General features: G+C 44.5%; 1 protein-coding gene across 2 annotated transcripts in view; it reads right to left on the bottom strand.

Moving 5' to 3' along the window:
* LOC144142503 (xibalbin-1-like) overlaps positions 1–22,695 on the bottom strand; it is a 134,240-nt gene that overhangs the window by 78,521 nt on the left and 33,024 nt on the right. The gene's annotated exons all lie outside the window — the stretch shown is intronic.

The following is a 22,695-nucleotide window of genomic DNA, read 5'->3' as shown; positions in this document are numbered from 1 at the left end:
TGAGTGGGATACTGAATCCTAGTTCTTTCAAATTACACGAAGTTGTATTTTCTCTTCATGGCTCCTTTAAAAGAAAGAGGCATGCACCCAACACGCGCCAAACATTTTGACAATCGCAGTGGCCTGTAACGTATGGCATCCCATTGCAGGAAATGTAGTTCACGGTCAGATAACGCACCCGACGGTTTTCTAACAGAGTCGTTCCTTTCACGCGCCATCTGGAAGGAGGAGTGAAAGCGCTTATCGAGAGTGTCGCAGGGTCCCTTTGACCGCACACACTGGGTTGAGTCGTCGCTAGTGATAATTACCTCAGAACATAGAAGCACAGGGCAACCACGATATTTTGCCTCCAGAGAATAGTGACACGAAATTTCAAAGCTGAGATACCTAACTAAAATGCTTTCTTTTTTTCAGAAGATATCATCCGGCAAGTTGCCACAGCAACCGTTGGGTGTATCATATTTTAAATCCGTTTTAATCTTTGCTCGTGCGAGAAAGCCCACAGCGAGCCAGCATGACATCATCTGTTACTGGCCCTGAACTGCCAACGTCGGGGCTCCTGTGACGAAGCCGACGCGCTGGCAGTGATTGGCGCGCGCTGCTCCGGCGGGTTTACACGTCATGGCTTTTGGGACTGATGTCATGCTACCTTGGCGCGTGGAGAAGGTGAACACCTCGGGCGGTCTGGGCGCGCGCGTGCGCTCGCTGGCGCGAGCGTCCGGAGCGGCAGCACTGCGGCAAAAATGGTGAAGGTCAGGTACGTCCTCCTGTCACCGAAACCGAGACTGACATGAATAAACGATGCCATAAATGAATGTTTACGCTGCGCACGGCCGTATAATGTGCCATTCTATGATTAGTGGGCTGGTAAATACACGTAGCAGTGAAAACAAATGTAACAAGAAAATTTCGGGTCAGTACTCATTCAAGGCAAGCTCGTCCCATAGTATCCTGGAATGAGAGCCCACTCCCACATCCCCAAGCTCAAAATACAGTTTTATAACAACGACAACACACTAAGTAAAAAAACCGAGGTTATTAGAAAAGTTTCAGATTAATCAGTACGTACCAAGCTACCAAATTGCTTCAAGATTGCAGAGTCTCCTATATCGCGGAGCGAGCTGTTGATCCAACCTTAGCGCTATTCATTTCATCATCGACGATTCTGCTGCAGACAGTTTGTTACGAGACAAACACAAGGGAAAAGAGAAATGTCTAAGACGTAAAGCTATAAAAGCTGCTTCGGTGTGGACAGCACAAAGCACGGACGAAACGTCATACGTCGCAAACATCTTTATATGTCCGTGATTGCCCGCGTTCCGGTCCAATTTCAAGGCAATACAGACGTCAGGGCGTTCGACAGAAACGCTGGGCCATTTGTAAGAAAACCTTCCGCCTGGAATTGGGTTCTGTTGCCGCGCAGTTCTCTTCTTACCCAATACAATTCTACCGGTAGAAATCCTGCTGCACTATTTTTGCCGTTGCGCTCTCCTGTCTTTCAGGAAGCATGCCGTTAGGCTGTCCATGGCGACAAGTACCACGTTGCCCACGTTCTTCTGGGTTGTCTATCAATCAGTGACGTTCAGAGCGAAATTGCATTCTCCCGCGCCACGCGTTCTCGACGCGGAAGGAATAGCGTTTACTGAAAAAGGTTCCTGAATCGACCGGCAGATGTACTGCCTTCAAGGCTTTGCAAGGGTGGCGGTTGAAGTTCGCGAGGGTTTCCACCGTAAAAGCACTATAAACATTGCCGCTGGAGTAGCGAGACTACGTGATTTTACAGAAGGGTCGGTGAAAAATATACAACCGTGTGTTACCCACAACCAAGATCCATGTCATCGCACCGCTGTCTTAATATCTCGAAAGTTATCACTATGCAAACATTGTGGGATAACTTCCCTCGTTGCGCTGTTCAACACCCATAAGCCCCATAAGTAGCAAAAAAATCGAATAAAAATGAAAGTTTGTATTTAATAAATTTTTGTATTATTCTTGATACGCGGGTGTTATATGTACATAAATAGAACGGCCATGACCGTAAATTTTAACATTAACTTACCATGAGCTGCATTTTGGCTTGCATAAGGTACTTACTGCAGAATGTATTACGCCCGTATGCCATCCGCAGTAGTACATTTTCTTCTAGAAAACTCATAGAAGGGCGTCAGCGCAACGGAGCTACCCTAATTGGACAAAACAGTAGCAAAAAAGTTTGGCTTCACTTCAAAGGTTCGCCGAGAAAAGAATCAAAAAACCAACCAACATTGTTATGGCATTCAGAAGAACTGCGAGCTGGGCGTGTTGGTACATGTTCATGGTGGGAAAAGCGCTACAGTAACAAGGACAAGTGAGTACACGGGACAAAGCGCTACTAGCAACTGAAGATTTTATTACTGCAAAACATATACATATATACAAGGAATAAACGCCACAGTCATCACTTCAAATTTCACAATGTACCATCTGAAAATATCAAGCCGCACCGACAACCGAACATTTTATAGATATTCACACCGCACGTGTGCTGACACGAAAGGCGCCACACACTTTATCAACCCTGATTTAAAAAGGCATACTCAGTGTCAGACAGCAAGACCGATGGTTGGCTGACACATTCATTCCCTTCTTTCTTTATACAGAAAGCTTCTATTATTTCTCTTGTTAGTCGTTTTTTGTGTTTATCAACAATTAACGTATCTCGCAGTTTTGGGCGGCATTTGCAGTGTTTGCAATAAACGGCTAAATCAGGGTTGATAAAGTGTGTGGCGCCTTTCGTGTCAGCACACGTGCGGTGTGAATATCTATAAAATGTTCGGTTGTCGGTGCGCCTTGATCTTTTCAGATGGTAGATTGTGAAATTTGAAGTGACGACTGTGGCGTTTATTCCTTGAATATATGTATGTTTTGCAGTAATAAAATCTTCAGTTGCTAGTAGCGCTTTGTCCCGTGTACTCACTTGTCCTTGTTACTGTAGCGCTTTTCCCACCATGAACATTGTTATGGCACCTCTGCACAGTTGTTTGGGCTCGTTAGAGGACAACTACACATCGGCATGCACAGGCGATTGCGTGAAACCGAAACCAGTGGCCCTGATAAATTTTGCTGTTCGTATTAACATCGGCGTAGCGTCCCGAAAATCAGAAGTTGCAAGAGCCTAATCTCATACTGGTTTTTTTAAGTGCGAATGCACTTTATAAGCGACCCCAAACCATCCACCGCCGGCGGCGGCGGCGTTGGCGTCCGCAGTGCTCCTCTATATTTAAAAAAGAAACAGCATCCGGCGCCAGGTTTCGATCCGAGGACTTTGCGGCCGCAGCGCGACGCTCTACCGACCAAGCCACGGACGCGACGCTGACATCAGTGTTAGTGACGCGCGTTATATCTTTAACGCATTCAAACTACGTCGTCAGCGGCGTGCGTTGGCGACTCAGCGGCGTTATAGCGGCTTGATAACTGCGTGGTGTACACGTGATACTACAAACCCGATGGAAGAGATGGAAGAGAAGGCGGCGAGGCGGTGGGCTGCGGGGGCCGAGCGCAAGCGCCGCAAGCGGGCCGACAACCGTGCATTCGCACTTTCACATTCTCCCCCTCGGGGAAATGCGGGGGAATTTTTTTACCCACAGGTCCCTTATTAAGTTTGCTTCGGTAAACACAATCAGCGTCTGCTTATTTGCTGTGCCAGTTTGCAACACCGAGCAGACTTAAGGATTACGTTAGCGTGAAATGTTTTTTTGTGAGGCATGTATTTCCAGGGTCGCTTCGCCACACTTCACAATCTGCTTCAATCGATTACTTACAATTTTAGCTGCTGCCAGCTTCAAGTGAGCCACGTGAGTATGGCCTCACCCATGGTTATATCTTTCGGGGCCAGAGTGTGTTAAGCATGAAAGAAGTTAGCGGGTAACCAAAAATAAGCTTCAAAATTATAAAAAGTGCCACAAAAGAAGTAAAGCGAAGCGCATCACAGTAAAGTTAAAATGTGAAGCCCAATGCCAGAAAACAGATTCAAAATATGAAGTCTGTGAAAGCACTCCCGCGGAAATACATACTGTGCCGCATTTCCCGATTTACGTGGGCAAGCTTTAAAAGTATTATGACCGCACCTCGGAGCGCTTCTTCAGACCAGGTCTTTATTAAACAAAAAAACACTAATTTCAATATTGTGACAAATGGCAAGAACGGAAAACTCCGAACTTCTTTAAAGTTCTTTTACAGCCACTGGATATTCTAATTGACAATTTTCCCGCCGTTTATCGTCTTCCAGCATTGGCCTTAGCACACTTCGGGACTTCTTGAAATCCACAACTGGCAATAATACATTTGTGTCAGTAGCCACTGAGTACGCGACACGCTACGCAATTACGGGAGCCCTGTCAACGCGAGCGCGACACACACGCTTCCGAAGAGCGACAGGCACCGGAAAGGCGCCTGTCGACTAGAACGACAGGTGTCTGCCCTGTCGCTCTTTTTAGCAGCGGAGCCGCTCTAGAGCTTGCCCTGACGACAGTCTTGGCAGGTATCGTGTCACGCTCTCCTTGGAGCCGCTTTCTCCTCCGCGCAACAACCGGTTCCCGTATATAAAAAAATTAATACAAATGAAAAAGGATCTCAGGGTCTTCACATTTGTTTATAGGACAGCTTTTATTGTTCCTGGAAAAATGTCTTCCCACCAATGCATTTGTCTTTGAGTTGAAGTCGAATTTATGTGGATTGGTATGGCTTGCTCTTTGTGAGCTTGGTTTCCACATTGTGCGTCGCACAGGGAACCGTGGCCATCTACGAAGGGAATATGCATACAGAAAACGGCTGCAGCTGTTGTTTTCGTGGAACTATGTGGAAACACATTATATGACAATTAGCCACTAAAATGTCTCTAACCTTACGCACCACAGCTACGCTGCTATCCTTCTTAAAAAGGCACAAGGGTATGAATGTTTTTCGGTCTCTCGTTCCTAATTTTTAACAGTTTTGCCTACCGGGGAGATTTTAACTCGTCTGCCGCTGTTTTCTCGTCACGATCTTGATTGCATCTGAACTTGCAAACTAACGCGCGTAAACAAAAGCTTTGTGAGATATACTGAAAAGAACACAGTAAAGCAGGGGACGCACCAGACAATCGCTGGTGGCCTCTTCCTGGTTGTCCTCGCCGTTTGGTATTGTTCATAATGAAGTGCTTTTAAATATGTGTCACAGTTCAAGCAACCAATCAGCTCACATTGTTATAATAAAAAGCGTTTAGTCTTTTGTTAATTCATTTCCACTATGCCCGAAAATGATTAGACAGTCCGAAATGCTGCCCTTTTTGCAATGCGAAATCTCGGCTTGGTGTTAAGACGTTACATCTAGTGCCAGAAGGTTTTTCTGTTCGATAAAAATCATTGCTTTAAGATAGCCATTGTCCAAGTACACTTCTCCGTACGTGATCACCTGAAATAGATGTACTAATCAAAGTTAAAGGAGCCACCTACAAAAAGCAATGGCTCTAGGATAACTATTACCCTATTAGTCTATTGCCCTAAGATCGGAATATCTATTGGTAATCATGGAGCCCCCAGTGTGAGTGCTACGGAGATGTATAAAAAACACGAGCAATGTAAGTAAAATAAAATAAAACGGTCGCAGTTATAACAGGGAACAACGTGCTTGACACGAATGAATAAAGAAATGAATTTATTGTTAAAATGAAAAGGAAAGACCACAAGCAGGCGTAGTTTGTCTCACCTAAGGATGGACACAGCAACGCGTGCTGGTGTGCCAGGGTGTGTGGAATGGGGAACACAGGTATACAGGAAAGCAATGTGAAAGACAAGGGGAGGATACATATATATACATATATACATGACTAATAAGGACATATATTTACAATATATACAAGCTAAACGCTAGGAACAAAAGTATGGGGTGGGCCTCGTGTTCTTGGCTGTTTTAGAAACCGCGATGAATTTTTTTTGTCATTTCTGGTGTGGTAATACGAATGCTGTGCGACGCTGCATCACAACGCACGCACCTTCTATGCGAGCGATGCATTGAGCTGGTGTTTAACAGCTGGACAGCTCTGTTGTGCTTGCGCCTGGTAACGCTCTCGATCAGCGAGGGTCGTCGCATCCATATTAGCGTACACGTGTCAAGCGAGTTTTGAATTTAACGTGTGGTTTTTTTCCCCAACGGCGCCTTAGTGAACCAAGGCCATGTGGTCAAAGCGCGATTCACGATTGGTCCTCTAAGAGCGGAGCCCCGCGGTGTGGCTACCTGCTGCCTCCTCGCAGAAACCTGTGAATAATGTTCTGATATCCAGAAGCATCTCCTGCCGATCGGGATAGTGGCTTAACAGAAGGTACATGCTTTCTAGGTTGCTTTAAATGTTTTTTTAATGCACTAGGCGATTTATGAAGAATTTGACTCAAACTGACACTCTGATATTTCGTAACTGACATTTCAACGACAAAAAAAAAAACAATTCAACAAATAAGAAGAGGCCCTGATTGCGATCTCATTCCGCACTAAGGCGATTCCTCTTCTCCTATTCGTTCAGCACCTACGTTCCATGAGGTTCGGCGGTGAACTAATTTCTCAGAAGACAGCTCCCATCGTCGTGGTACAAGTTCACCGTGGCCGCGGTATTAGTTCACCCACGAATTGACGTACATGGGGCAACTAGTACCGCCAATTTTATGCAAAGAACCATTTACCTCATCAACTTCTTATGATAAACTTCCACATGATTCACCACCATTTTCATAATCATGATCGGCCTGTTTGCTTCAACAGCAGTACGAAAGTCTCCCACAAATATTTTCAGCCATGCACTTCTGTCATTACATTCCCGAGTATCCCGAGTATATTGTTGGACCAAATTTTCTTAGCTCATTTCTCCGTTGAGTCCCTAGTCTTCTCCTGATTTGTTTGCTACCTCTTGGCAGAGCAGGGAGAGTACTCCCGTTGTCAGGTGTCCCGGGTTCATGCACTGCTTAACCCTGCTTTGCAACAGGAAATTGCGCTGGTACTGACACGGACGAAGAGAGGGACGCTAAATTCTGACAACTTCAGTTTGAGCGGGTTCAAATATATTCATGTAATACTTCAGCCACGGGCTAGTACGCTGCTTGAAAAACAGCAAAAAAACTGTGACAAAATAGAGGACAACCACAAGCGCTTGCGGTTGTCCAGCTACTTCGTGTTCCCGCTGTTTTACAAACCAAGTGTACCCACCTAGGCCTACGTCAAGCTTTTGTGGGTTATTGCACAATTAATAATGTGATGTTCGACAGATAAAACCGATGCCTTTCTGTGGCAGTGCTACTAAAGCAGAGCTGACGACTTTCACTCATCTAATGTTTTTAATCTTGCCCATGAGTTGTGCTTCACGCTGGGCAATTTATGTGGTTCCAATCACATTACTTCAATTCGCATATGTTCAGCGTTTCATCAGTGTTTATCTCGGTACTGCAACCATGTAAGCCATGTTGCTTACTTTGAAGCCAGTGCCCCAAAACGAAATGCTCAGTTCACCAAACGAATGTAGCGTTAAAATTTGTGGATTAATTTTGCATTTATGAGGTTCATTTCTTCTCAAAAGGGGGGGGGGGGTTGTACGGTAGCCTCATTTCAGGAATTTCGCGGTTTAAGGTGGTCTAGCTCCAACGACCAGTTCCGAAGCTGCAATATTTGTTCTATAATTGAATTATATGCAATATAAATAGAAAAACCATGCTCTTTCTGTTAATTCGAAGGAACTTGGTTGCAAAAGCAAAAATAAAAACGCTATTCCGGCGGCAGGCAAAGTTTTTCGACAAATACTAATTACTTCTGTTTTTGTTACTTTGCATATTGCCACACCCTTCGGGCATGCCGCCACATTTTTCGAACCGAATAAAGTGCACTGCGACGACGAGCAGCAAACAGTAGTGCAGCGGGTTATCACCAGGTATGTTTTATTCCATTTCGATTCCGTTACGCAGGTGCCCGTAATGAAATGGAATAGGTGTATATCGGCCCTCTGGGACCGCTTCATTGGCTTGTAAATGTTAGATATGGCGTATCCCTTTGCTAGGTGAGAAAGTTTTACACCCCTAGCCAGAACGACCCCCGCGAAAATGGTGGCGGTGGGAATGCGCAACTCTCGTGAGCCTAGGAGCCAGGTCAAGCCAATTCAAGCCAAACGGGGACGCGCGAAGATTGCCCCCATCGTATACGGGAAACACTTGCACCCAACCTTTCTCAGCGTCCGTGCGCTTCGTCGTAAAATGCGGGGCCCCAGGCAGTGGATGAGGGGCATACAGTTGCGTAGGGAAATGGAAAAAAAGGAAGTAAGAGTAGGAATGGCGCTATTCGAGAATGTGCTCTCCCTCCAGCCAGCAAGAATGGTTTCAATTTTTTTTTCTTTACACTCCATTGCGTTCACTCGTTCTGTTTTTTTTTTTTTTTTTTGCTCGGGTGACGATATTCGAAATGGAACCGTTCAGATAGAGCAGTGATTTGTCGCCCCCTGCGTCTGGATGTGGTTCGTTCTCGACAGCAGTCCTTTCTCTCGTTCTGTTTCAATGTCTCATCGTAACACGAAGCCCTGGTCGCCAAACGCCGCTGCCATATCTGCAAAAGGAGCCCATGAAGGCCGCCGTAGCCCCACTGGCATAAGTCTCCTCCTATCCGGATACCGCGGGGCTTCTGAAGACCTACAGCAGCACAAAAGGCCTCTGGCAGTTGTTGACGTGATGGCTGTCGTTACTTGAGCATCGATATATGCACAAAATGTATGCTTACAAAATCGCTGTGGTCTTCTCTGTGTGCAAAGGTACCGCTGCACCTTAGGTACTCGAGTTGGCGCCCGGCATTCTGATGTGTACAATTTCGACTCTAGTGCTTACTATCGAAACAGGCCAGACTTATGTTTAGGCCGATAGACATACGGAACGTTGAAGTCGTAGTCATATTCGAGCATTATTTGCAAAAACTAACAAGATGACTGCTCCAGCCCTGCCTAAATTTAAGCGGAACACAGGTGAACTAGCAAAAGTGAGTCGTACTTTATAATGAATGTTTAACAAAACCTTCACTACTCAGAATATTATTTCTAAAAGTTCTTAAATGTAATTTGAGGAGGACTGAGTGGGCAGAAAACAATGAAAGTAGCAAACGCAAACAACGACAGAAATATAGCCCTTTCACGTAGCCAGCTGCCATCGAATAATTCTGCTAAAATGTTTCTTGCAGTGCTTTCAGAGAATTTATTGAATACTAAAAATGTCGTGCCTCGAATCAACTGCAGTCACACGAACATGTACGACACGTCGGAAGCTGGGGACAGGCCAGACCCAGCGGCAGCCTTTGAATTTCAGCGAAGAGGCAATTTCTCTTCATGAAGCCTTCACCTGTTCTGTGATTTATTGCTAGCAAGGCTAGTGAGACGATGAAGAACGGCAAATTTTAAAGGTTAATATTGTTCTTAGCAATATATGAGATGACACCGTGACCTTGGTTGAGCGTCACGTCGCAGTGAAAACTACCCATAAATGGTAGGCTGTTCTGCAATGCTTTCAAAAAGCATCCACACCGATATAAACCCATCCTGAGAAATTTTTCACTTTTTCCCTCTAGACATATGTCCACATAACTTAACTGCACCATCCACAACCACAATTGCAGGTTAATATTTCTGTTATACCAATCATTAATGAGCCCGCAAAAGGACAATTTACCTTCATTTGTTCTTTCAGTGTGCTTCATTTCTTCTTTCAGATGGGCTCTGAATTTTGAAAGCGTAGCCACTCTTTTTGGCCCGATTTATATACCCTTTTCCCAAAATTATGCATAAACATCTATTTTCGTGGTTCTTGCTTGCCTGGAAAGAAATCCGAACGCCTTTTACCTTGCTTTGCGTATAAATGATTTACCAGTATTTTCTGATTAACGCTTTAATAGTTAATGAATAGCGTTCGCGGGCCGTGCTGCCTGATATTTACTTTTAGCGCCATGCTCTTTATAAGCAGCTATCAGTGGAATAGTGCCGCCTGTACACTGAGCTGCGAGCGGAGGGTGTCGCCCCATTTAAAAAAAAGTACATTCATAAATAAAAATGACACGTCACAAATGCTGGTGCTGTCCGTTACTCGTCAAGTCCAAAGGTCATCATCGCGTGCAATAGTGGCTCGCACTGCAGTATCCTCACAACTATATGTCCCATGGGGCTCCCCTATTATCGAAAGAGCCTCCACGCCGCTAGTTGCTACGGCTACTGCACGTCCTCCCACGGCTCCGCACAAATAAAAAGTTGTCCCGCAGCTGCTGCACCCGCATAGGTGATGTACAACTGCGCGCAATGATTGCGAACGTTAATCAATTCACCCACCCCGCACGAGCGACCCACAAAGTTATGCGGGGGCTGCCTGGAACGTGCCTTATGGGCATGCATTACGCCTACCAATGCTAGTGTGTCCCCATTTGCGTTCGTTACCCAATAGCACCTGTTAAGCGAAATGGAATGATGCATGTCGAGACGGCAATATTAAATCGAAGCTTCATTGTCCTCCGTGATGTCCTGCAGGAAAGCCAAATTTCTCTAACGATGACGATGAATAACCGTGGGCGAAGTTAAATAACAAACGCTTCCCGTAGCCAGAATGAAATCTTTGTTCCTCGCGTTACGAAGGCGGCTTCTATCCGATTGCTGCATTTGAACATGGCCGGAGCGAACGTCAAGCAGCAGGTGCCGATTCGCGCCTTACGCCCCAAACCCAAGCGTTAGGCCTAGGGAGGGCACATCCGGGAGTTGCTGTGGGAATTCTATAAAAATGGTGCGTACCTGCCGTGTAGCCCATGCTCCCTGTGTGGGATTGTCCAACCAAAGAATCCCCCCCAACAGAAAGCTTCGCGTTCAAATGTTGTCGTCCTTGGACGGAAAGGTTCACGATTTTGTGCCATTCCCGTTACAACTGCTTTTCTTCGTAAGCTTCCGTAGCTGCACCCGTGCTTTCCCAGTCAGGCTTTACAAATTGATTAAAATAAGTGTTTTACTTTCAATATTGCTTATATGACCGTCCCTGCAAAGGGCATCATCCGAAATTTGCCATCTTTGAAATGTGGATCTCTTTCGTTATTGCGAAATGAAAACTGCCTGTTCATTTTCTTTCTCTCCAAAATTGTCTCGTTGTATTTTTTATACATTCGTCGCTTTGCCTGCTTCCTTATGTGGCATATCAATATGATGTTTTGTTAAACATTAATTCCTCGGTCTGTGTCGCTGTTCCTCTAGGCCATTGTTATGTAGCGCGGTTCAGCTTCCCAAAAGCTTTGTTCGTTGCATTTATTGATTATAAAAAAGCCTATAAACGGTCTGCGACCACTGCTATTGCGGACACAGAAATAACCCTGCTGAAGTGCGGACAGCTTTTGCAGGACATCAATCATTCGTCTAGAACCACATTTGCGTTTCAGACGGTGCATTTTCCTCCGGAGGGAAGCGGTACTTCGCTTTCGTGATAAGCTGTGTACCTTATCAATCATAAGTCACAAAAGGCCCCAGAAGAAATCGATCTATGAATAATCATTGCATGCTCAGAAGAGCCGCGTAATTCTTCTCTTGCATGCAGCGCTCATTCAAAGCACAAGACGGGTATTGTCCAAGAGTGATAGAGGGCCTTTTCTTTAGATAACTCCATTACATTGCTTGTTACGCTAATGACTCATCGTGGTTTGCTCCCGCAGTGTGTAACATGGGAGCGCTTTTAATTTAACATGCTTCGAAATACGTTTTAGCGACTTAGAATGCTGCTTTTTTTTAATCTAAAAAGGCAAATCCTGGTGTTGATATTCAGCTGCGCAGGTTAGGGTTTTGGGCATCGAAACGCTCGTTTTCAGTGATCATTTCAGTGAATAAAGTACGCCTCTAATGGTATTTACAGCAAACTATACTAGCTCTACGAAATTTTTAATACACAGCTTAGAATTTAGTTTCCCGCTTTGCTTTCACTCCGCAACTTCAGTTTAATACGCGATGCCAAAACGCACTCTGAAGGATACACAATTAGCGGAAAGTACGCCAACGTGGTTCCGCTAACATAAAAATCAGAATTTTTTCGCGTGTAGGAAACGCGCTTGTTTACCGTATTTTTTGGGCTATTCTTGCATTTAAATAGTCGTTGTATGCTCAGTTTCACCACTGTGTTCTTAGGTCAATGCCTTGAGTTCCCAATTGTGCGAAAAACCATCGTTGTTGTTGTTTCCCGAAAGAGAAACTGGCGGCCGCCGCAAAAGCATATAAACCACACGTTTCAGTCCATATGCATTTTGAAGTGGGGTCCCAATTGTAGTTCGGTGCATTACCACCTTCTACCTCCGCAAGTTGGAAGCGGTGGAACTAAGGTAGACAAATGCCCGCCGACTGGCCATTGAACATGACGGCTCGAGAGTGAAACACGTTGAAGCAAAGAGAAAAACATGGTGTCGCATTGAAGTTGTCTGTGGCAATATAACCAGCTCCACAACAAAGAAACAAAAGCAAAGAAGCGGCAACCACAAAGTAGTTGACAACTACCGCGAGGCTTATGCCTTGAAAGCCGGCAAGCTGACATAATGTGCCCGTGGAACTAAAAAATCTTTAATTCTCAAACTAAGTGTTTTCAAATTTTCAAATAGCTTTGTCTTTCATATTCCGATATTGTCATAGGGTTTGTTTTGCGGACCCTTGATTGGGTAATAGTAAGCTTTCGTAAGTGTGGTTTCGTAAGTGTGCATCTTTTGTTCCGCCGTCCTTCGTTTTCGTTAATTTCAATTTAGCGCAGTATTTTTACAAGAAATAATGTACCAACTAGCCCAGAAGCAAGCTATCATAGAGTAATAGTATTTTATATGCGAAACAGGTATGGGCAATTCCGGCAACTGTTAGCCTTCACTTCTTACTCGACCCTCTTCAACCTTCGCTTTTTAAGCCGTTTTCAGCTCATAGGCAGATAACCTTTGAAAAAAAAACCTTTATTCCATTAGAGTGTGGGTGAAGGTTGTGTTTACGCGATAACATGTTCCGATATACGCTTAAGCCCGGAACTTCCAGTGCTATGTAACACGGCTATTAAACGTATTTGTATGCTCTATACTAGCCCTCAATGGACCTAAAAGATACGAAAGCATTTTTATCGATGAGAGGGATGCGAGAGATAGAGCTATGAGCACAGGTTACAATAAAAAAAACATCACAGGACTTGACAGAAATATATCGGCAATGCTAGGGGCTCGAACCGTGGGCATTCCATCTAACATTCACGCTTCCAACCCTTTTCTACTGAGGTAGAACAACGTTGCCCTTATAGCATTTGCTAAAAAAATATCAGGAGCGTTCAAAGCAAAGCAGTACATAGAGCCAGTTGGGCACATTAAATGCTGGGCTTGTACTCACAAGGGAACGCAATCTGGCGATGTGTATAACGGCAACCAACTTTCTAATGTAGTCGTGCCAGTTGCTCGGTTCCCGCATGTCAGCATTGTTTAGCGCAAAACAAAACTCAGACATACTACAGGACTAACATACATAGTTAACAAGAAGCACCAGCGCTGTTGTTCACTCTGACGTATTCCAAAACACTTTGAAGTATTACAAAGAGAAACCTAAAAAAAAAACAGTACCTGGGTTAGGAGCAGTGTAGAAAAAAATACAGATAACTAAACAAAAGTGTGGTTGATTCTTCTGTCATAGGAATCGGTAAAACACGAAAGTGAAATGTGCAGCGAAATTTGCAGCTGAGCATGATTTGCCGGACCGCAGCTGCCTTGACGGTGTGCTTGGCGAGTGACGTCCTGCTGGCGGGTCGCTTCTGCAAAGGTGTACTAGCGTCATTTCCGTGACGAATATGAAGTCAGTGAAATTTTGGTTTATCCCGGCATAAAAAAACTTTCGTGCTAAAATATAAAACCCCAAAACGAACAACCTTAAGTATTAAGTACTCTTAAGTGGTAAAGGTTACTTCCCCGCAAATCGACCCTGTGTGTGCAGGGGTGCATCTTTTACAGGCCGCTTGCTTCATTGTGCTAGTGGTGTGATATCCGTGGCGGATATGACGTGTGTGAAATCTTCGTGTATCGGGGCATATACCACTGGCGTGTTCAAAAATTAGCTGCTATCCGCTCTATTCGCTGCAAATGTCGTGTAAAGACGATACTCTTCTGCCGCCCCTTCCACGTAAATGCTTCGCTTCTCTTGCCTGCCCACCTCTCGCGCTTTACCACTCTCGCTTCACACCTCCCATGATAAACACCGTATATATTTGCTTAAATTTTGCCGCATTCCATGGCTCGCACCATCTACTGAAACCTTTTGTTACTTTTAAATTCAGAATACTGCCACAAGGGGGCGCCGCGAGCGCTTTTTCTATTTGGATGTAAAAACATTTTCTTCAGGGAGAGAATCTAACTGCGTGTATATTGAACTAAAAGAAAAAATGTAAATGTCACTTATGTGTGGATGCCTTGCCTCATATACGACTTTTTTTTTTGCTGAGCAGTGTTGCAAAGTAGGAACACTGCCACCGGATTCAGTTGTTTGGAAATGTTTTACCTAGATAAGACCTCGTTGAAGAATTCTTTTATATTTTGTCCTGGAGGCAGAATCGAGAAACAGACAGACAGACAGACAGACAGACAGACAGACAGACAGACAGACAGACAGACAGACAGACAGACAGACAGACAGACAGACAGACAAACAAGCAGGCAGGGAGACAGACAGACAAGTGAGCAGGAAGGCAGGCAGACAAGCAGGCAGGAAGGCAGGCAGGCAAGCAAGCAGGCCAAAATGTTCGGGTTAGTGTAGCCCAAGAAAGACTGTCGTCTTTAAAATACACGCTGTTTCACGCTGTGGGCCAGTGTGGCGCAACAGCTGTGTTGGGGTGGTTTTGGCCGTTATAACCGTTACACGCAACCGGTTACATTTAACAGCGTTAATTACAAGTTCTTACGCACTACCAAGACGTTACCGGCGCGCGCGGCGGCACTGCTGCAGCCCACGTTACTGCTGCCAGTTACTAAGTATACCATTCGGCGGTTGGCGTAGCAACGGATGTTCCCCCCTTTACTGTTTCCTTCTTGTCTACGCGCTAGTACTCGCTTTATTCGAGAGTGCCTCAACAAAGTTGAAGCTCGCGGGATAAGGTCCTGCTATATAGTTATAGTACCAACATGCTAGTTTTCATTTATCAAACGACGCTAACTACCTGTCACGAGGACGAGCGCGTTTCTCTCTCTTTCGCTCTCTCTCAATATATATATATATATATATATATATATATATATATATATATATATATATATATATATATATATATATATATATATATACATATATATATATATATATATATATATATATATGTATATATATATATATATATATATATATATATATATATATATATATATATATATATATATATATATATATATATATATATATATATATATATATATATATATATATATATATATATATATATATACATATATATATACAGTCAGAAAATAAGGGTTGGCAGTCAAGAAAACCCCGGAAAGCAAAGGGGAGGTTGTGGTGGGTCTTAGTAAGAAAATGAAGAATTTTTTGAGTCAGAAAGACAGTGGTGAAAAAATGCCCGCTGGGTGGAATATTATATATATATATATATATATATATATATATGTGTGTGTGTGTGTGTGTGTGTGTGTGTGTGTGTGTGTCTTTGTGTGTGTGTGTTATCTGCATGTGTGTGTGTCTATATACACATAGCTCCCCCAGAGGATACCAGTTTCGCAGTTAACCCAGAGCAAGAAACTTTTTGAGCCCTAATGTTTCCTCGCAGTATGTGCTATGCCGTTCCAAATACCAGTGGAGTTTCGAAATATGGCGGCAGGGCAATGTCCGCGCAAAATATGCTGGTATCTGGTGGGATACGAAGTGATTAGCCACGAAGCCTGTAGCATTCCTTTTGTTTTGAGTGGACGCAGGGCGGGCCCGTGCGATATACAGCGAGCCGTCTGGAACTCGTTTAAATCAATATCTGTCTAGACATTGATTTAGAGCGCTCATATTGAGCGGCCTAACTAAAAGAGAGAAGTAAGCATAGGCGGAACATGATGAAACGCGATGCAAGCGGGGAAAGCATCAATCCGAGGCTTGCGTTAGGCACATCCTTTTTACCCGTCTTTTTTTTAGCGGTATTAGTTTTTTAGCGTTTCAAACTTTCCAGCTCTTCCTTTGTAACCTATGATCAACCCACGTAACAATTATCTGTCCACAATAAAGGTTATTTCTAGGAATATATGTATATGCTTGCTGTAATTGATTAACAACTATCGCAGGGCTCTTTTTATCGGCACGCAGCAGACGTGGCATGATTAGCGCAAAAGAACGTCTCGGCGGATTTTTTTGCTCCTGAACCCGACTTGGCCTATTTTTTTCGCTTCCGAAGTGTTCCATCAGTAAGTAACAAGGTACACGCCATCGTAAGTACCAGTTCTTCGCATGCTGAAATTTCATACGAAAGTGTGCTCTACGTTTGCGTACGTGCATACCCTCTAGGCTTCACTGGTTTTCATCCCCGACTTGCCTAATTAACTAGATTAATTGCCTCATCAAGCCATGTATGCTAAGGTGCCAGTCCTTAGATTATATTAGCGCCCTGTCACCCAAGCGTGAGCGTTTATCTACAATAGAAATTACGGGTGAGCTCGTGTCATGCAAGCCAGACAGGTTGGGCTGCAGATAGAAGATATGGTGGGACGAGGGTCAATCAATCAATGAATTGATCAATCAATCAAGAAATTCCACTTATTTTTGATCCGCAGCTTATATTCGGCCTTATGGTGCTCCGGGCACCCATCGGCCATGATGTGCAAGATGCAAGAAAATTTTTTTCTTGCGGCAGAGGTAGCAACACCAAAAGATTATAATATAGATTATACAGGTACATAAATGCAACTTCTCATAATACTGCATAAAATTACCAGGAATAAAGTTGGTCCGCCAGTACTCCACAATACTCACACTTTGGAAAGATTCTTCTGTGGACGTGTTAGAATATCAATGTGTTTTCAGAGGGGGAATGGAGTGTTCCAGACAATCCGTGCTAATTTTTCTTTCCGATTTTTGGTACGGGAAAAAGATTATAGTTAATGTGACTGGTTCCGGAAACATATGTGCCCGTAGTTCGTTTGAGACGATCTTGGTTTAAAAACATATCCAAACCGCCCTTCAGAGACCCTAACTGATTGCATATCAAATTGTAGTGCTGTATACCTTTCGTTTTCATAATTTTGTGCTTCGTGAAGAGAGATTCTGTGTTCTAAGTAATAGACATTTTAATTATTGTGGAGCACGTTTCTCTTATACGGGGTTTTTGTGTATACTTAAAACTTTAGCGTTCCCCGCACAAGCATGGGTTTAGAGGTGAGGCCGGCATGAGAGGATTGGTGTAAACTTGGAATTTGTGATGTGGCTATCACCCGTTGTGTCTTGCGCAGTTAAGAATGGACATTTATGGAGGGAATATGTTCACAGCCGCCGCCTCTTTATCAGGTCGTGCGTAATCCTCGCCACTCACAGCGTCTCCTTCTGACATTGCGCAATGCCTTGGCTCAGCGGCCGCCCCCTGTGGGGCACACTACAGCGTTCGCCATGATTGGCGTAGCCGCGCTACGATAAAACATCCTTGTCTACAAAGTTGAACCTCGTCACAACGAAGTAGTGCCGGGGCACCAAATTAGTTCGTTATAACCGATATTGGTTGTAAGAGTAGTGGAAAAATTGGCTCTAACAAATCGACAATCTGGCTCGCGCAAGAGTACTTGATACAAAAATGCATTTTTTAAGGCTTCGATCCCACTGTAACCAAGGTAAGCCTTACCTTTCTGCTTGTTGCATTTCAGCCTCAACGAACCGAAGCACGAATACGTGAAATTACAACAAAACAGAATTTACTTGAAAAAACACGACTGCGTCCTTATTTATTTTATGAAGGATGTGATTTTCGTCTGGGGGACAGTCACAGCACTGAGCAGGATGAAGTTTTCCACAGTGGCCACAAACAAAAGGGCCTTTATACGTCTGCAGTGTTAGGGCTAGTGTTTTTTTTTTTTTCAAGTAGCTTCTCAGCGTCCTGGTCAAATATTTATTCGTTATATTCGATATTCTACAGATCACACGGTTTCAGTTTCGTTATAAAAGAATAAGCGTCATTGAAATAAATCGTGAACAACCAGTCTGTATTTGGTTCGCTATAGCCAATAGTTCGTTATAACAGTGTTCGCTACAGCGAGGTTCAACTGTACCATCAATCGCGTGCGTCCATAGTCTGTGACGTAGAGACCGCGCCACTGTACGTCTTTATCATTGGCATAGCAAATTCCCAATATGGCTAAACCAAACAGACCAAATCCCACCAGAGATCCTCCTTTGCTAGACTCCCGTCTTCACAGGATGAAAGCGCTGTGATTTTTTTATTGTGGCTGTCGTCCCCACCAAGTTTATGTCATAGACAGCAAGAGAGCCCGACAAGGAGGATGACGTCAAGAACGATGGCGGTGCTTCCTTGAATGCAGCGGTCCTCCTGCTTCCTGATCCTCTGTCTTTTTACGCCTTCTTAGCTCACGACCCCGTAGGTCAACAAACTGTCCTCGGCCGTTTGGTTTAGGGAGACTTTCTCATTACGTTTTCGCGGAAGTGTTTGCATGGGCCGATGGGAAAATATACCTAGGGGCATCCCATTTTATAGGCACATACTTGCTTATATACGCGTACACCGACAAAACACTCAACAAGAGACAACCAAAACAGGCTACTGTGTAAAAACGTACGCAAAAAAAGCAAGGAAGTTACAGTTGCAGCCAAGGTTCCTGAAAGATGTCTTCGTATCTCGACGTGACATTTACTTGATAAGGAGAGAGTGGGCCTAACGCCGATGTGCACGAGAAGGACATTTCAGTATTGCTTGGTTGAAACATTTTGACGTCGCTTGTACACATCGCAAAATATTTTTTAGGCCTGAGTCAGCACAGAATTATCACATTCCGCGCTAAAAACCAGCACTCCAAGTAACCACGTTTCATTTTTCTACCCACCGACTCGACGCCCAATGTACTAAGAAACCTTCTTTTAACAACACCCGAAGCTCGGATTCAAAGCCAGGTCAACCAAAATTCTGTAGCATATAGTAACGCGGAGTGGGCAGTTCAGGGCTATGCTGCAATCGTTGATACGCGCTGCAAAATACTTATATTCGTTGAACTGCGTTCCACTTGTTACATCATACCAATGCCATACGAGGTGGAAAACGAATCAAAACGGAAATAAGTCTTTATAGTAATATGGAGCTATAATTGTGTGCTGCGCACTTCCGCAGATTACTTATAGGGCTGAGCTCTCTCTGTTCAGGGAGACAAGAAACTGTCTAAAACGTATGTCTCTTTTTCCCGATTACAGATTATGTGTGTTCGATTATCGTGCTGAGTACAATTTTTTGGGCATCAGGTTTACATGAAGCTCTTAAATATATACCCGTGTTGGTAAATGCACAAATAATCAGCTTACTGTGACCGTGAAGACTTTTATGTTGGTTTCTTATGACTAGAAATGCTAGATCTCACAAAAACTTTCAAAACCAGGTAGGTGGGCGCGCTGAGAGAACGTGTTTTTCAGCTGAACGTATGAATACACCGGGTCGTTTTTGTCGACAGTAATGCTGTATGCTTCCAGGTCTATCTCAGTACGATTAAAACCACAGTTTTTAGTGCGCAGCAGTTAAGCGCCCCCTCCTGTGGTTTCACGGTGCCATCGTCCCTTGTTGTAAGCGAACGAACTAATGGGACACCGAAAATAAACGACTTGGAATGAGCAGGAAAGCGGAGGAGGAATCTATGGCGAAAGAGTGAGGCGGAGAGCGCTATGCCGTGACGGGTGAAGCATTGTCTCCTGCCGCTACGCGTTATGAGATAATCAAAAGAACGACGAGGCCACCGAAGATGGAACGAGGAGGAAAGTGGGGGAAAAAGTATGGCGAAAGGCCCGAGACATGGCACAGTCGGCGACGCGCTATGAGACAACGCCGGATAATATATAGCGACTTCATGCTTTGGCTGAATGTGCGACCACTACGTTATATGCAGTAGCTATGCGCTGTCACCCAGAATATTGTATTTTGCTCTCCGCACCAATTTAGCATTACGGAATATTGTAATCGTCAGCCAAATGTTTCTCAACATCATGCAGTAAGCAAGCAGAAATATTGCTGATACAGTGGAAGCTTGTTAACTGCTACCTCAAATATCCGAGTCATTAGGAATTCGAGTCCTTCGATTTGGTACAGCAGAGTTCCATAGTGGCTATATGTATACCGAAGGACTTCTGTTATTTCGAACGCGAGTAGATAGCGCCAGTGTTAATGGGAACCACAGCCACCACTCCGGAGGCATGGCGCCTGATACACAGCCAGAAAAACTCACCAAGTGCCTAAACACGAGGGTACGTCGCCTCCGAAACTGAAGGAGGGAGTAAAATCTGGTAAAGGCGATTTCACATACCAAATGCTGACGCTTTGGAATACGTATTTTTTGCGGACCCCGCCGATGTAGACGCATATTACGCGCTGGGCGGTGCGCTGGCAAAACGGGGCATCATTTCTCACGCCAGAAGTGCACAATCTGTCGCTGCCAGTAACGAGGTGGAGGAAAAGGACAAGGTACCAGTGCGGACGTCCGGTAGGAAGTCGAGGCCGGATAAAATGCCGGCCGTCTTTTCTTTTTTAAGAAGGCAATAGAACGCCTCCCCCCACATCCGCTCGTTAGAGCAAAAAGCAGTGCTAGTCGCCTTCAGGTACAATGAAGAAAACGGCGCATGGAACAGAACACGAGTACAGCAAACGAGGAAGGGCGCTTTTCTTGCCCGTTTTACTCGTGCCCTGCTCTATGCGTTGTTTTTCTGATAGATTCCTACCGACTCACAAAATTTGTACTCTTGTTCAGGAACAAAACTGAGGCTTCAATCATGTACGTTTTTAAGGATCAAATCCCTGGCATGCCTTAGTGCCTCCCAGTAGCAGGGTACTGTTGTAAGTCTTCCCGTTCATTAGTTCGAACGTTCATTTTTAGAACTAAGGTAGCTTCCCCTGGCGGTTCTAATTAAATGCTTTTGGGTTTACACAGACGCACATTGATGTTGACATCAAGGAGAACGAAGCATATAGGCGTTGCGCTGCTGAGCACGAGGTCGCGGGTTCGATTCCCGGCCGCGGTGGCCGCTTTTCAGATAGAGGCGAAAAGCAAAAACGCCCGTGTGTACGAGATTTCGGCGCACGTTAAAGATCCCCAGGTGGTCAAAATTAATCCGGAGTCCTCCACTACGGCGCGCCTCATCACCTGCGTTGCGTCGGCGCGTTAAACCCTACAATCAATCAGAACGAAGCATATAGAAAGCCATGAAAGCCTATGCAGAACCTTTAAAACATACTGTCTAGCACACTTCCCACATTGGGGCTTGTTTACTTTTTGCATGTTATATTCTTGTCAACCAGATTGGCATGTACTATGTCAAAGATAAATTGCCCCAGATTGGCCCCACATTTGGCTTGCTAAACGTCTCATTTAATTTCTTTACTGGTGAATTTAAACAGACACTCCTGTTTGTGTGGCTAGCTATACTGTATTAGCGCCAACGAAGAAAAACACGGCTGTGTAAAATTTCATTCCGAAAGGCGCATTACCTCACTGTTTTCTCCCCCTGGTACAGCAGCAGCTTCACGACAGCTTTGCGTTCCTTCTTTGTGAATCAGAGAAAAAACCCGCTGAGCGAATGTACATTCTCACGAACAGTTTGAGTTCGCAGAATTCTAACTCTAAGGCAAACAGCGGCGACGGAAGGAAACTGGGCCAGTTGATTAGCAAACTTGGAGCCGCTTAGGAACTTGGAGTACTGCCTCAACAAAAAAAAGGCACTTTTTCGACTCTGAAATGAGCAGAAAGACGGGCTGAGATGGACGCGAGTGTACAGAAGCTAGGCGTGATGCGGGGCCTTAATTATTTCAAAGCCCCTGCGCTCGTTCCCAAGCGAGCCTTCGCCAAGTGGTGGTGGTTCATTAACAGTGCGTCAGAGACGATTGGGAGTTCACCCAGTTTCTTCTGTCTTCCGCGAAAAGAGGAACTCAGCGGTGGAGAAAAAGGCGATATATCTTCTTTTCCCTGCAATTCCGGATGCGGGACTTTTCCCAACCTATTACCCAAGGTGGCCACTTTCATGACAGGGTCTCTCCTCATTAAAACTTTGTGTATGAGTTCTTAGAACGCTTTGAAATTGAATGCAGTTAACATGTCCCTGTTGCAATATTGTGCATTTCGCACGAAGGAGATGTGGACACATTACATATTACGTTTCGAGAGCAAAGCTGTTCTCAAAATTTGTGGATCCCATCGTGAAGCCATTGTGAAGATTTTACGTCCTTTCACATTGAAAAAAGGGTGCTAAAAGATAATCAATGGATGGTACGTGCTTCCCTAGCATGAAACGGGTTGGTGGCTATCGTAGAGAAAACAAGGGCAGCGAGTCGTTACACAATAAAATAGGCAGGCTACTTTACAGCTTTTTTAATTAGGAACGAGCGCAAACATGATTGCGCATGCGTCGTTCTTCAGAATCTGAAGTGTTCTTGCTTTGTAACCACCGCCCAATGTAAAAGAATTTTGTCTAGA

This window comes from Haemaphysalis longicornis, unplaced genomic scaffold (genome assembly GCF_048455015.1).
Source record: "Haemaphysalis longicornis isolate Haplotype H1 unplaced genomic scaffold, Haemaphysalis longicornis Haplotype H1 scaffold_6, whole genome shotgun sequence".
NCBI classification, from domain to species: Eukaryota; Metazoa; Arthropoda; class Arachnida; order Ixodida; family Ixodidae; genus Haemaphysalis; species Haemaphysalis longicornis.
This window is presented reverse-complemented; position numbering and strand designations above follow the sequence as displayed.